Source organism: Silene latifolia, chromosome 5, assembly GCF_048544455.1.
Source record: "Silene latifolia isolate original U9 population chromosome 5, ASM4854445v1, whole genome shotgun sequence".
NCBI lineage: Eukaryota > Viridiplantae > Streptophyta > Magnoliopsida > Caryophyllales > Caryophyllaceae > Silene > Silene latifolia.
Genome location: NC_133530.1, coordinates 77,374,828 through 77,387,320, shown reverse-complemented (window position 1 = coordinate 77,387,320; position 12,493 = coordinate 77,374,828). Strand labels below are relative to the sequence as shown.

The following is a 12,493-nucleotide window of genomic DNA, read 5'->3' as shown; positions in this document are numbered from 1 at the left end:
TTACAAACAAAGTGGATGAACAAGGGAGGAAAAGGTGGCAAGAATCCTTCACTTGGAGATTAGGTTTTTAGAGGATAATTTTGGTGAGTGTTTTAGAGAGAATATAGGGAGTTTAGAGAGTGTTGGAATTGGTTGGGGAATGGATTTAGGTGAGGAAATATGAAAGGATAAGATTCAAAAGCGACACTTCACCAACCAATCTTCTCGCGTAAAACAGACTCGATCGGTCACTCGGTCGAGTGGTCGGTCAACTCGGTCGAGTGGGGGCTCCACTCGGTCGAGTGGATGATCACTTGGTCGAGTGACCAACTTTCAGAACATTCAGACTCCAGCCAAACTCCACTCGGTCCTCCACTCGGTCGAGTGGGGCTCCACTCGGCCGAGTGGATGGTCTACTCGGTCAAGTAAGGTCTTTATAAATTCGAGGTATTACAATCTTCCCCCTTAAAAAGAACTTTGTCCCCGAAGTTCACACCCGACACTATAATTACCAAAATTCTATGTCCCTTAATCCCCCAAGGGTGCATGGCGGTATGTCGAGACAAACATAAGATTAGTACGGTATGACATACTAAGGTGTGGTTGTGTCGGCTTAAGAAAGAAAGAAAGAAAGAAAGAAAGAAAAACTTGTGCTTCTTGTACTTGCGTAATACGCCCTACCCCTCAAGAAATACAGTTATGACCTCGTAACCAACTCATACCTGTGCGAAAAGGTGAGGGTATCGCTCGTTCATGGTTTCCTCGGCCTCCCACGTGGCTTCTTCAACTAGATGGTTAGACCACAATACTTTTACCAGCACCGTCTCCCCACGTTTCTTCCTTATCTTTTGGTCTAGGATCTCTTTGTGTGTTTTCACATATGTTAAGGCATCATCCAACTCGATCATATCCGCCTCAAGTACGTGTGAAGGGTCAGTTATGTATTTACGCAACTGAGACACATGAAAGACGTTGTGCACTCCGTCCAAGGCCGGGGGAAGTGCTAAACGGTAGGCCATTTCCCCGAGTCTATTCAATATCTCGTAGGGACTAATGAACTTTTGGCTCAACTTGCCTCTTTTCCCAAATCTCATAACTCCTCTCATGGGTGAAACCTTGAGTAACATCTTATCTCCTACCACAAATTCAATGTCACTTCTCCTCAAGTCGACATAACTTTTTTGCCTATCTTGTGTGGCTCTCATCTTTTCTGGGATTACATGGACTTTTTTTTTTGGTGAAAGGTTAGCTTCTCATTAAAACCAAAGACAAACTATTACAAACTACCACACCGGTACAATTTAAGCATAAATTATGACAATTAGGAGCTAACTGACATAAGCCATGCTTTCTCTCTATGCGTCTTAACAAGTGTAAACCAATACATAGCACGCATTCTCATTATACACCTAATCTCATAGACTACTCTATCAGGGTGATGCAGGAAGCCATCAACCCTGATCTGGTTCCTTTGTCGCCAAAGAGAATAGTGAATAGCCTGAATCCATGCAATAGTAACCATTTTCTTCACCTTGCCCAAGGTTTAGCTTGTATCCAAAGTAAGAGATTTGTAGCAGGCAAAGTAATATGCAAGATTGCACTGACCTTCTTTAACATCTTGAGCAGAAACACACATTGCTGAAACAGATGAGTGTGAGTTTCAGCAGCATTACCACAAATCAAACAACTGTTATCTTGGCTAATTCCCAGCTGAAAAAGACGGGCTTTCAAAGGTAGAGCCTCCCTTGTAATCAGCCAGCTTGTAAAAGTATGCTTTGGAACACTCCAAGAATTCCACACGATCTTAGACCAAAGGACCAGTGGCTGTTTCTGTCTGAGCCACTGATACCCACTGGATACTGTATATCCATCTGGGTTTGCAGTCCATTGGCCAGCATTGTAACCCACAGAAAAAATACCTCTAATCTTACATATAGTCTTCCAGCTCCAGGAGACATCATTTGTTGGTGAGTAGGAGTCCCAATCTTGACCTTTCAGATATACATGGTTTACCCATCGAACCCACAAGCTGTCAGGATTGGTATAAATCCACCATGCCAGCTTACCAATGGCAGCTGCATTCCAATACAGGCTATGTCTAATTCCCAGCTCTCCTTCACATTTAGGAGAGCAGACTTTTTCCCAACTAACCATAGGTGACCTTATATAATCTGCAGAACCATCCCACAAATAGTTCCTACAAATAGCATCAATTCTTGTTAGTACACCCTTAGGAATTAAGAATATAGTGGCCCGAATCGTACAAAGAAGTTAGTACAGATTGAACAAGAGTGAGCTCACCACGTAAGATAGTTTCCTTGCTCCAAAACCTTTAATTCTAGCAAGTGATGCTATCAATAAGCACAAAGACACTGTTGCATTGAGAGCTCCAAAGAAACAATAGGGACTCCCAGGATATTTAAAGGGGTGGTCCTTCAACAAACCCGAAAAACAAGCAAGATATCAGCTTTAGTAGAACTAGGAACTCCATTGAAGTAGATATTTGACTTCATAGCATTCATTTGGAGACCAGTAGCCACTGAAAAGGTAGCAAAAGCTCTCAAGAGAATCATTATTGAAGAAGCATCTCCTTTTGAAAAAAGTAACAGGTCGTCAGCAAAAAGGAGATGTGAAAGTCTAAGGCCTCCACACAAAGGGTGGTACTTGAACTTCATGGTAGTAGTAACATGGTCAAGGATTCTAGACAAGTACTCCATAGTGATTGTAAAGAGGAGTGGAGAAATAGGGTCTCCTTGCCTTAAACCCTTGGCACCACGAAAATAACCAAAGTTCACCCCATTCAACACAAGAGAATAAGAGGCAGTTCTTACATAAGTCATCACCAGATGAATGAATTTTGCAGGAAAGTTCAGGGCATGCAGCATACTCTCAAGGAAATTCCACTGCACTGAATCATAGGCTTTTTTTAAGTCCACTTTCATCAAACATCTGGGGGAGACTGATTTTCTATTGTACAGCCTCACAATATCCTGACAAATTAAGATATTCTCAATGATTGTCCTTCCTTTAACAAAACCACCCTGGTTGGGACTGATGATCTCAGGGAGGACAGCAGCAAGTCGAGTACATAGAATTTTGGAGATGGCCTTATATAGGATGTTGCAACATGAAATAGGCCTATATTGAGTAACATTCTGAGGTAGTTCACATTTGGGGATAAGGGTTATAAAAGTATGGTTCACCTGCTGCAGAAGCTTGCCAGTATCAAAGAAATCCAAAATTGCAGCACACACATCATCACCCACAATAGACCAACTATCTTTGAAAAATGCACTAGAGAAACCATCAGGCCCTGGTGCCTTATGGTTGGGAATGGAAAAAATAGCATCTTTAACCTCTTTTTTTGAAACTGGGGACAACAAAATAGTCCAATGATCCTGGGTACAGAGTTTACCCAGCTGAACCAGAGGAACATTTACAGGAGTAACAGTTGCAAAAGTGCCCAGTAGGTGCTCATAATATCCTAGAAAAGCATTTTGAATTTTGTCTCCATCAGTGAAAGTATGACCAGCAGCATCAGTAATCCTAAACACCTTAGATTTAGTACTTCTCCCTTTGAGGACACTATGGAAGTATCTAGTATTATTATCACCTTTATTGACCCAAGAAGCTTTAGATTTTTGAAGGAGAAAACTGTCACAAGCACTCTGAAGATCTCTATATACCTGTGCAGCTTCTCTTTCTTGAGATATAAGCTGAGTATCAGTAGGATTATTAGCAATTGCAGTCTGAATAGCATCCAAAACCTTCCAGGCATGAGCAGTGCTATTCTCCACATCAGCAAAAAGATTCTTATTCAATTCTTTCAGAGGTTGCTTCAGGCTTTTCAGCTTCATGACCACCTTAAACATTTTAGTACCTTGCCAATATTTACTCCAATACTGTTGAATACAAGGCAAAAATTCATCAACTTGACTCCACATGTTATAATACTTAAAGCTTTTCCTACCCACAAAAGTAGTATCAGAATCCTGTATGATGCAAGGGGAGTGATAAAAAAGGCCTTCATTATAAAAATGAGCAAAGGCATCACCCCTGGATAGAAGCCAATCCTGGTTTACTAGGACTCTATCAAGCCTAGAGTAGACTCTAGTGGATGGGTCTTGCTTGTTGTTCCAAGTGTAGAAAGACCCAACAGCAGGACTATCCAACAAGCCACAATAGTCAATACATGCTTGAAAATCCTCCATTTCTTCTATAGTAGTCTGACCACCTAGCCTCTCAGTAGGACTTAAGACACAATTAAAATCACCACAGAGGATCCATGGGGAAGTAATTGAATCAGCAAAAGAATTGAGTTCCAACCAAAGAGCCTTCCTTTCATGGGTATCATTAAAAGCATAAACCATGGTACAGAGGAAGTGGAAATTGGTACTAATTTCAGTAACTTTCATATGAATAGCTTGAGCACTATACTTCAAAATATTGACATTAAAGACATGTGGCTTCCAAAGAACCCAAACTCTACCTCCTGGATTACTACTTGCCATCCAGGATTACATGGACTTGATCAATCATGTCTTGGATCATTTGAGCCCCCAATAAGACGGCTTCGGTGCTATCATCCCAACAAATCGGGTTCCAACATTTCCTTCTATACAAGGCTTCAAACGGTGCCATGCTAATGCCAGTATGGTAGCTATTGTTGTAAGAAAATTCAATCAAATGTAGCATATCTTCCCAAGAACCCCCAAACTCCAAGATGCAAGCCCTCAACATGTCTTCCAACGTTTAAATGGTGCTCCCCGTTTGTCCATTCGTTGCCGGGTGGAAAGTCGTACTCATCTTCAATTGAGTACCCAAAGGAGATTTGAAGTTCTTGCCAAAACCTTGAAATAAATCGCGAATCTCGGTCCGACACAATGTCCTTTGGGAATCCATGAAGTTTGACCACATACTTGCAATAAGCATTAGCTAACTCCACCTTGCTCCAAGGGTCCTTCATTGCAATGAGATGAGCCGATTTGGTTAACCTATCCACAATGACCCAAATCACGTTGTTCCCCTTTTGAGTTCTTGGTAATCCCACTATGAAATCCATATATATCGACTCCCACTTCCATTCCGACACTTCTAGTGGCTGCACTTTCCCTTGTGGTCTCTTTTGTTCTCCCTTCACTCTTTGGCAAGTCAAACACCTTGCCACAAATTCCGCCACTTCTCTCTTCATATTTAACCACCAAAAGGTCTTCTTAAGGTCCTTGTATAACTTGTCACCACCCGGGTGCACCGAGTAAGGTGTGTTATGAGTTTCATTCATTATATTTTTCTTAAGCTCTTCATCATTTGGTATGCACCATCTTCCCTTGAATTTAAGGCTTCCATCCCCATGCAACTCAAATCTTGAGAGCTCTCCCCTTTCTAGTACCCCTTTCCATTCTTGGATCTTCACATCACTTGCTTGCTTCTTGATACGTGCATATTCTATACACTTTATTTGCAGTTTTGGCACGTATTTCCATGCATATTAGCTAGCTTAAAGCTACTATTTCTCCCGAAACGGTTTACTTTGCATTTTCTATGATTTATTGTAGGAATGAGTGGAAGTGAGCTAAATCAAGCCTAAACCATCCTCCGGAGGCAACTTCAGGGAACTTGGAAGAAGGGAGTTTGGATTCACTCACCTTGGGATGCGTGCATTGGAGTGAAGAGCTGATTTGAAGAGAGAAAGAAGCCACTACACAGCTCAGTCCAGTCGATCGACCATGCTATACAGTCGATCGACCGTTGAAGTTCAGCAGAAGCTACTGTTCTGAATTGCCCAGTCGATCGAACATGCTGACCGGTCGATCGACTAGTCTGCGAGCTGCGTTTAATTCTTCGTGTTAGACTTTTAAAAGCCCAAGTGTAATCAACTCTTTTTGGGCATCGCTTATCAGTAGAACGCAGCTACAATTTTAGGTTATGTTTTTCATTATTCAGGAACTCAGTTTAGATCTAGTCTAGAGGCAAGAAAGAGGGACGACGAATCCTGAATTCAATTACTTTGTTCATCATTTTAATTAGTAAGTTTTTATGCAATTTCTTCCTTCTTTAATTTCTTGTTATTTCAATTCTTGTTTTTACCAATTTAATTTCAGCAATTAAGTTCTTACCCTTTGTCTTAAATTCAATTCAATCATGTCAAACTTGTTCCTTGTTATCAATTTTGCAATTGTTTTAGTTTTGATTATGCATAGCTAATTTCATTGATTGGGAACGAGGTGAGCCATGGCGTAAATTAGGATTGCTTTGTTAGTATGAATTCCTCCGTATCAATCTTGTTGTCTTTTGATAAACCTTTTTACTAGATTGAAAGATTAGTAATTAAAATTATCATTAGATTGGAATTTCCTTTGAGCGAAAGCTTTGAGAAATTCTTGGGAATTAGAAGACCGTAAGGTAATTTTGAGCATTGATCGAAAGGCTTGCTCATACTCCCTGAGACCGTATTATAGGACCTCAGCTACTTTACTGACCTGATCTTAGCCATGGTGAACCGAAGTTCCCGATCTTCTTTTTGTCTTGTTGAGAAATTCTTATTTTAGCAATTAGTCAAACTAGTCAACCAATTTCAAAACCCCCCATTAATTGTTACTTTTATAGACTGAAATAAGCAAATAGAATTGATCTTGTCTCTCTGTGGTTCGACCCTTACTATCACTAGCTATAGTTTTAGTTTGGAATTATAAATTTAATTTTGATACAAAACGACGGTATCAAATTTTGGCGCCGTTGCCGGGGATACGGTGTAATTCTGTTTGCTTTATTTTTAGTTTATTTTTCTTGTCTCAAGGAACTTTGGTTCCTTGAGGCCGTTGCTTACCCTTGCTTCTAGTTTTGCTTTTGCACAGTTAGAAGACAGGTTTTTGAGAGGAAGACTTGAGTACTCTCAGTTTTGCGAATATGGCTACAATATATGATAATCTTCAGCCAAAGGAGCACCACCTTCCAAAGGGGCACATGTTACCTACCCCTACTACCGATAACTTCGAGTTTCGTTCCTCTTATATCGATTTAGTGGAGCGAAATCAGTTTGCTGGTCTACCAGATGAGGACCCCTTGAAGCATATGGAAATTTTCACGACTCATCATTGCTTCCATACCTATACCGGTCGGGGTGACTCGGGATGAAGTAAAAGGGGTGATGTTCTTATACTCCTTGAAGGATTCGGCACGAGATTGGTACCGCTACCTTGATAGAGTAGCAGCTGGAGTCACAGATTGGACATCTCTAGCATTAGCCTTCTACAAGAAGTACTTCCCGCTTTCAAAGACTGATGCCTTGAGAAGTAAAATTACAAATTTCCAGCAAGGAGCTGGTGAGGGCTTTTGTGAGGCATGGGGACGTTTCAAAAGTTTAGTCCGAGCTGTCCCTCACCATGGTTTCCAGCAGTGGTATCTTTGCAACTTATTCTACAATGCTTTATATGATGATTACAAGGTCATCCTGGACGCAGCTGCGAATGGTAGGTTCCAAAACAATACCGGTCAGAATAGAGGTTGGAACACTATTGAGGAGATGGCGGTCCATAGAGCTGAGTTTGGGAGTTCACGTGGAAATTCACGAAAGCAAAGTGATGAAATGAGTACCGTTGTGACACTCATTACTTCTATTACTGCCCGTCTCGAGAAGCTCGAGGCCTCTGAAGCTTCCAAGGAAAGAGTTGAAATTCCTGTCCATAATTTAGATGAGACTGCGAAATTGAGAGAAATGGTCCAAACTCTTTTGGTTCAAGTGGCGAATATAGAAGCAGCCGGGATTGAGTCCTCAAAGAATTTTGTGAAGCAGTTGGAGAACATAGAGGCTAAGCAAGTCGCCAATTCTTCGAGCAAATGTGAAGGGCCAATTGAAACGATTAATGTCATTAATCTTAGAAGTGGCCTCTCTTATGAAGGTCCCGACAAGCCAAGAGGAGACTCGGGAAATGATGAAGAGGCTAGTTTAATTTCTGGTGCAAAAACGAGCTCAATTGCCAGATCACCGGGTCGATCGACCAACAACAAGAAGCCGATCGATCGACTGGCGTGTCAGATAAAAAAGTTTCTGATCAGAAACTATTCACACCCAGCACAAGCAGTCGATCGACCAACACTATCAGTCGATCGACTGAAGCTCCTGGCGAAATTAATTCTGACCAGGAACTATTCATGCCCAGCCAGGTTGGTCGATCGACCACTCCTATCAGTCGATCGACCGGGTCTTCAGTGCAGGACGCAAACCCGTCAACTAATTTGCATGATTCTACACTTATTGATGATTTGACGGAGGTTTTAAACTTACGGAAGCCGAAGGTTACTGATCCTACGGCCAGTGTTGCAGTCCTGTATCCGGAGCGTTTAAAGAATACTAAGCTGGAGCGCAAGTTTGGTAAGTTTTTGGAGATGGTCCAGAATCTCGAGGTAACGATTCCTTTTACTGATCTAATTACCCAGGTACCCTCTTACGCTAAATTTATGAAAGACATTTTAAATCGTAAGAGAAATTTTCGTGATGATGGTAATGTTGCTTTTGTGGAAGAATGCAACGCTCTTTCGCAAATTAATATACCACCCAAATTAAAGGACCCGGGTAATTTTTCAATTCCTTGCACTATAGGTAACCACGAAATTGGAAAGGCCCTTTGTGATTTAGGGGCCAGTGTCAGTGTCATGCCATATTTTGTTTGCGAAAGGTTAAATATTGGTAGACTCAAGGTGGCCGATATTACCGTTCAAATGTGTGGACAAGGCCCTCGGGAACTGCGTCCGCGGGATCCACACTAGGCATAATCGACTCGAGGTTCTTTCGAATCGAATTAAGACAAATTAGAGTCGCCACCAAGTTTTTTGGGAACTTGGAACCGTTTAAGTCAACTTTACACCTTTCATCGAAAAGCATAAAGCCAATCGACTACGAGTGATTAAAGATAAAGACTTGTACCCTATATCACTCGATTTGAATGACTCTAGTAATCCAATGGTATTTAGACGGATCCACAAACCATAGATCTTGAGTAAGGGGTGAGGGTACGTGTTAGGAAGCCCATAAGGACACCTAACCCCGCCCGTCAATAACGGCCTCTACTAAGTCAAGTATCGGATTTCAAACAAGGTCGTAGCTACTGCGATGTATGATATGCAAACATCGTTTTAAAACCCTAACATGTGACAACAATTTCTATGTCGTTTTAGATGCAACTAAACTAACTTTGTCAAAGTTGTAATTTAGCATGTGGGTTGATTGATCTAACAACATACAAAGCAAACAAGGCTTAAGGGGAATGGGGGAGCCGTTGGGATCTACCCTATTACAACCCAGGCATTTCATGCCGACACAACGAGAATTTAGAGATACAACTCGATCTAAATACAATTGCTATATACGACACCACACACGACACATGGCCATTCGGCCTAGGAAAATGTGCACAAAGGGGTGGCCCACGGTTTACATAACTCACGGCCTTGAGTCACTCCTCGTAATGCGTGCTTTCGCTTAATCTCATCGAATTAGACATTAGGTCACACACCAAAACTTGCATTAGCATAAATCGGGCCATGTTGCTTTGAACAACATGCGATTTACTACGCTCTTACATGAATTGGAGCACAACTATCTAACCAAATAAGACTAAGGTTTTTATAAATCGATTGACTCGACCCAAAAGAAAACTAATTACAAGTGAATTACAAGAGACGACTCGATAAGCAAAAGGTAATTACAAAATACAAAACAACGATAAATAAATGATATAAAGATGAAGCAAGAATGACAAAAAGGCACGGCCAAGCACACGGCCAAGCCACGTCCACCCTAGTTCCTAGGTTAGATTCATTAGTTAGATCACAAATGATTGCGAAACGAGTTAGGAAACGAGTTAGAAAACAAGTTAGAAACGACGTTGATCGATTGAGAAGATGTCACGCGAATGTGTATTCTACACGGCCTAAAGGGTCCAACTAGGTCACAATATTACAAGATTAACGCTTACTCATCGAGTGTAAATAGGAAGGTGCTAATCACGCACTCCTATGCTAGCGAGAAATCGAGTGAAAAGAGAGATGCATTCAATTAGGTTATAGAATTGTTGATCGATTTTAATGCTTGTGTCGAAGCCACCTAACGTGTCTAATTAGGTTATTAAATTGATCTAATGTCGTCTAAATAAGTCATATGTTAACAATCAGAGGTCGAACTAACATACAACGGGTCCTAGGGTAGGTCGAATTGGTCGAAACAAACGAGGGATCAAAAGCGAGGAACGAAGTTGGAAATCGTTTTATTAATGCCCTACCTTGAACACGAGGATATGTAAATGAGACGGGGTGTACGACCGACCGATGTGGCGGATTTCTTTCCCATCTCAAGTCAACGCGGGTGTTCGTGGTGGTACTTTAACTCATACTCGGACTAAACTAGTTTCATAATTAACGATAACAAACGATAAACAAAATAAAACGAAACAATAAAAAGCAAACATAAAAAAACGAAATAAAAGGGAGAAGAGGAGGATTTGATGCACCCTCAACCTACATGTATCGTTGACACCGTCTTGGGTCGTAATCGATCGTAGATTTTATCTCGAGAGGCCGTCGTCGACGAAGGAACAAAGCAAACAACACGTTTTTTTGCAAATCTGGACAACAACTTTCAAACTGCAATTTCTCACTCGTTTCACGGTGAAAATTAGATTTAAAAGATGTTTTGAAAACTAGAAAGAGATGAGAACAAAGATCTTAAAACAATCCCTGCTCATTTTGAGTTATTGGGCACGAAAAACGAGCACAAACAGAACTGGACAGACAGGAAAAGCCGCGAAAACAGAGTGTATAACACTCTGTTTTTCGAGGGAATTCGTGTACTCTCAAGGGCAATTTGGCTCGTAAATCTTTGTCTAAGATGCAGGTGGATGTTGTATGGTTAATTTGGAATAAGAAACTCGAATTTTAATGGAGGTTTGATGGTTGAACGAACGGTTTCAAAGGGGACACACAAACTGATTCTCAGTTTGTAAGTCGGTTTTGTCGAGGGTTTTTGAGAGGCAATTAGGGTTTGTTTCTGGAGTTTAAAGCTTTTAAGTGACGTTAGTATGTAGGGAGAACTTAGAGTAATGAAAGTATGGCAGAGGGGACGTATTTATAGGGAGTTAAAGTAGGGTTTAAGAGAGCAACAAGCAGTCGGGCTGCTTTGTTTCGCTGCTGCTGTCCAGCAGCTATTGTGAGCTCGTGTAGGGTTTTGGAGGGGTGTTTATTGGTGGTTAAGCTAGAGTAATATGGGTAGGATACTAGGGTATGGATTAGGGTTAATGGGCACGGGTTTAAGTGGTGTTTGGAGCAGGTTTTGGACTCGGGTTTGAGCTGAACGAAAACAGGGGGGTCGTGGGCTGTTTCGTTTTGGGGCCTGTTTTGGATGGACTTGTGGAAGTGTTTCGAGGTGGTCTAGGTGCTGGGTTGTTGTGGGTAATGTGGAGCACGGGTTGGTGGTGATGGGTTGCGGGTTTGGACCAAGTTTGAGTCGGTTTAGAAGGGCTTTCGATGGGCTATACAAACACGGGTAAAGGAAGGAATTGGGCTGTGTTGGGGGGATGTTTGGAACGAGATTTGGGTGGGTTAAACAAAGGGTTTGGGGTAGGCTTTGGCTAAGAATCGAACGCGGGTTATGGGAGAGGAAGTTGGGTCGAAAGTGCGTCGAAAATCGAGCCCAAATCAAGCATAAAACGAGCTCACAAATCGTGTGATTAAAACGAGTTTTCAACTTTCGAAATCGATTTTTCAAATCAAATAACACGCTAAAATAAATGATTTTTCAAATCAAATACACTCATAAAGTGATTTTTCAAATCAAATATTAATTTTATTTTCAATAAAATAAACTTGAGAAAATAAATTCAAAATAAAGTAAAATGGATTCACCTTAAAAACTTTAATTTAAATATCATTTAAATTAATAAAATACTTCGTCGAGAACGCTCATTCTACATCGTAAAACGAACCCAAATAATGACAATGACAACTAATAAATACATGTGTCCTATCATCATCGGGTGTTTGTCGGGTTCTCTATAAATTCCAATATCGACGGATACGGGTATCTACAAAATGGCAAATAGATCGACTCAGAGACCTATAGGAGTTCTAGAGGATGTACCCGTTCGAGTGGGTAAGTTTTTTATTCCTGTCGATTTCGTTGTTTTGGACATTGCAGAGGACAGTCAGATACCTATTATTTTAGGTAGACCATTTTTACATACAAATGAGTCGTGATAGATGTCAAACGCGAATCATTACCTTAGAGGTAGGGGATGACACACCATTGAGTTCGATCTTGCTCGTAACTCGATCGAACCTCGCCGACGATGATACGTGTTATTCCATTGATATTGTTGATGTGGTCATTAGTTATAATTGGAGGGAATCCTTAGCCAAGGATCCCTTAGCTGATCTAACTGGTTCAGATGAGTGTGCAGGTAATACAGTGGAGAATGCTGAGAAGCCAGATGCTTTGGTAGCCTCAATGGAGAGCTACGAGCAC

General features: G+C 41.2%; 1 non-coding gene across 1 annotated transcript; it reads right to left on the bottom strand.

Annotated features, from left to right (window-relative positions):
- Positions 1 to 7,259: 7,259 nt before the first annotated feature.
- On the bottom strand, positions 7,260 to 7,368 carry LOC141658171 (small nucleolar RNA R71). The gene has a single exon (XR_012549073.1). It is a non-coding gene; the product is annotated as a small nucleolar RNA R71 (small nucleolar RNA).
- Between the last annotated feature and the right edge of the window lie 5,125 nt (positions 7,369 to 12,493).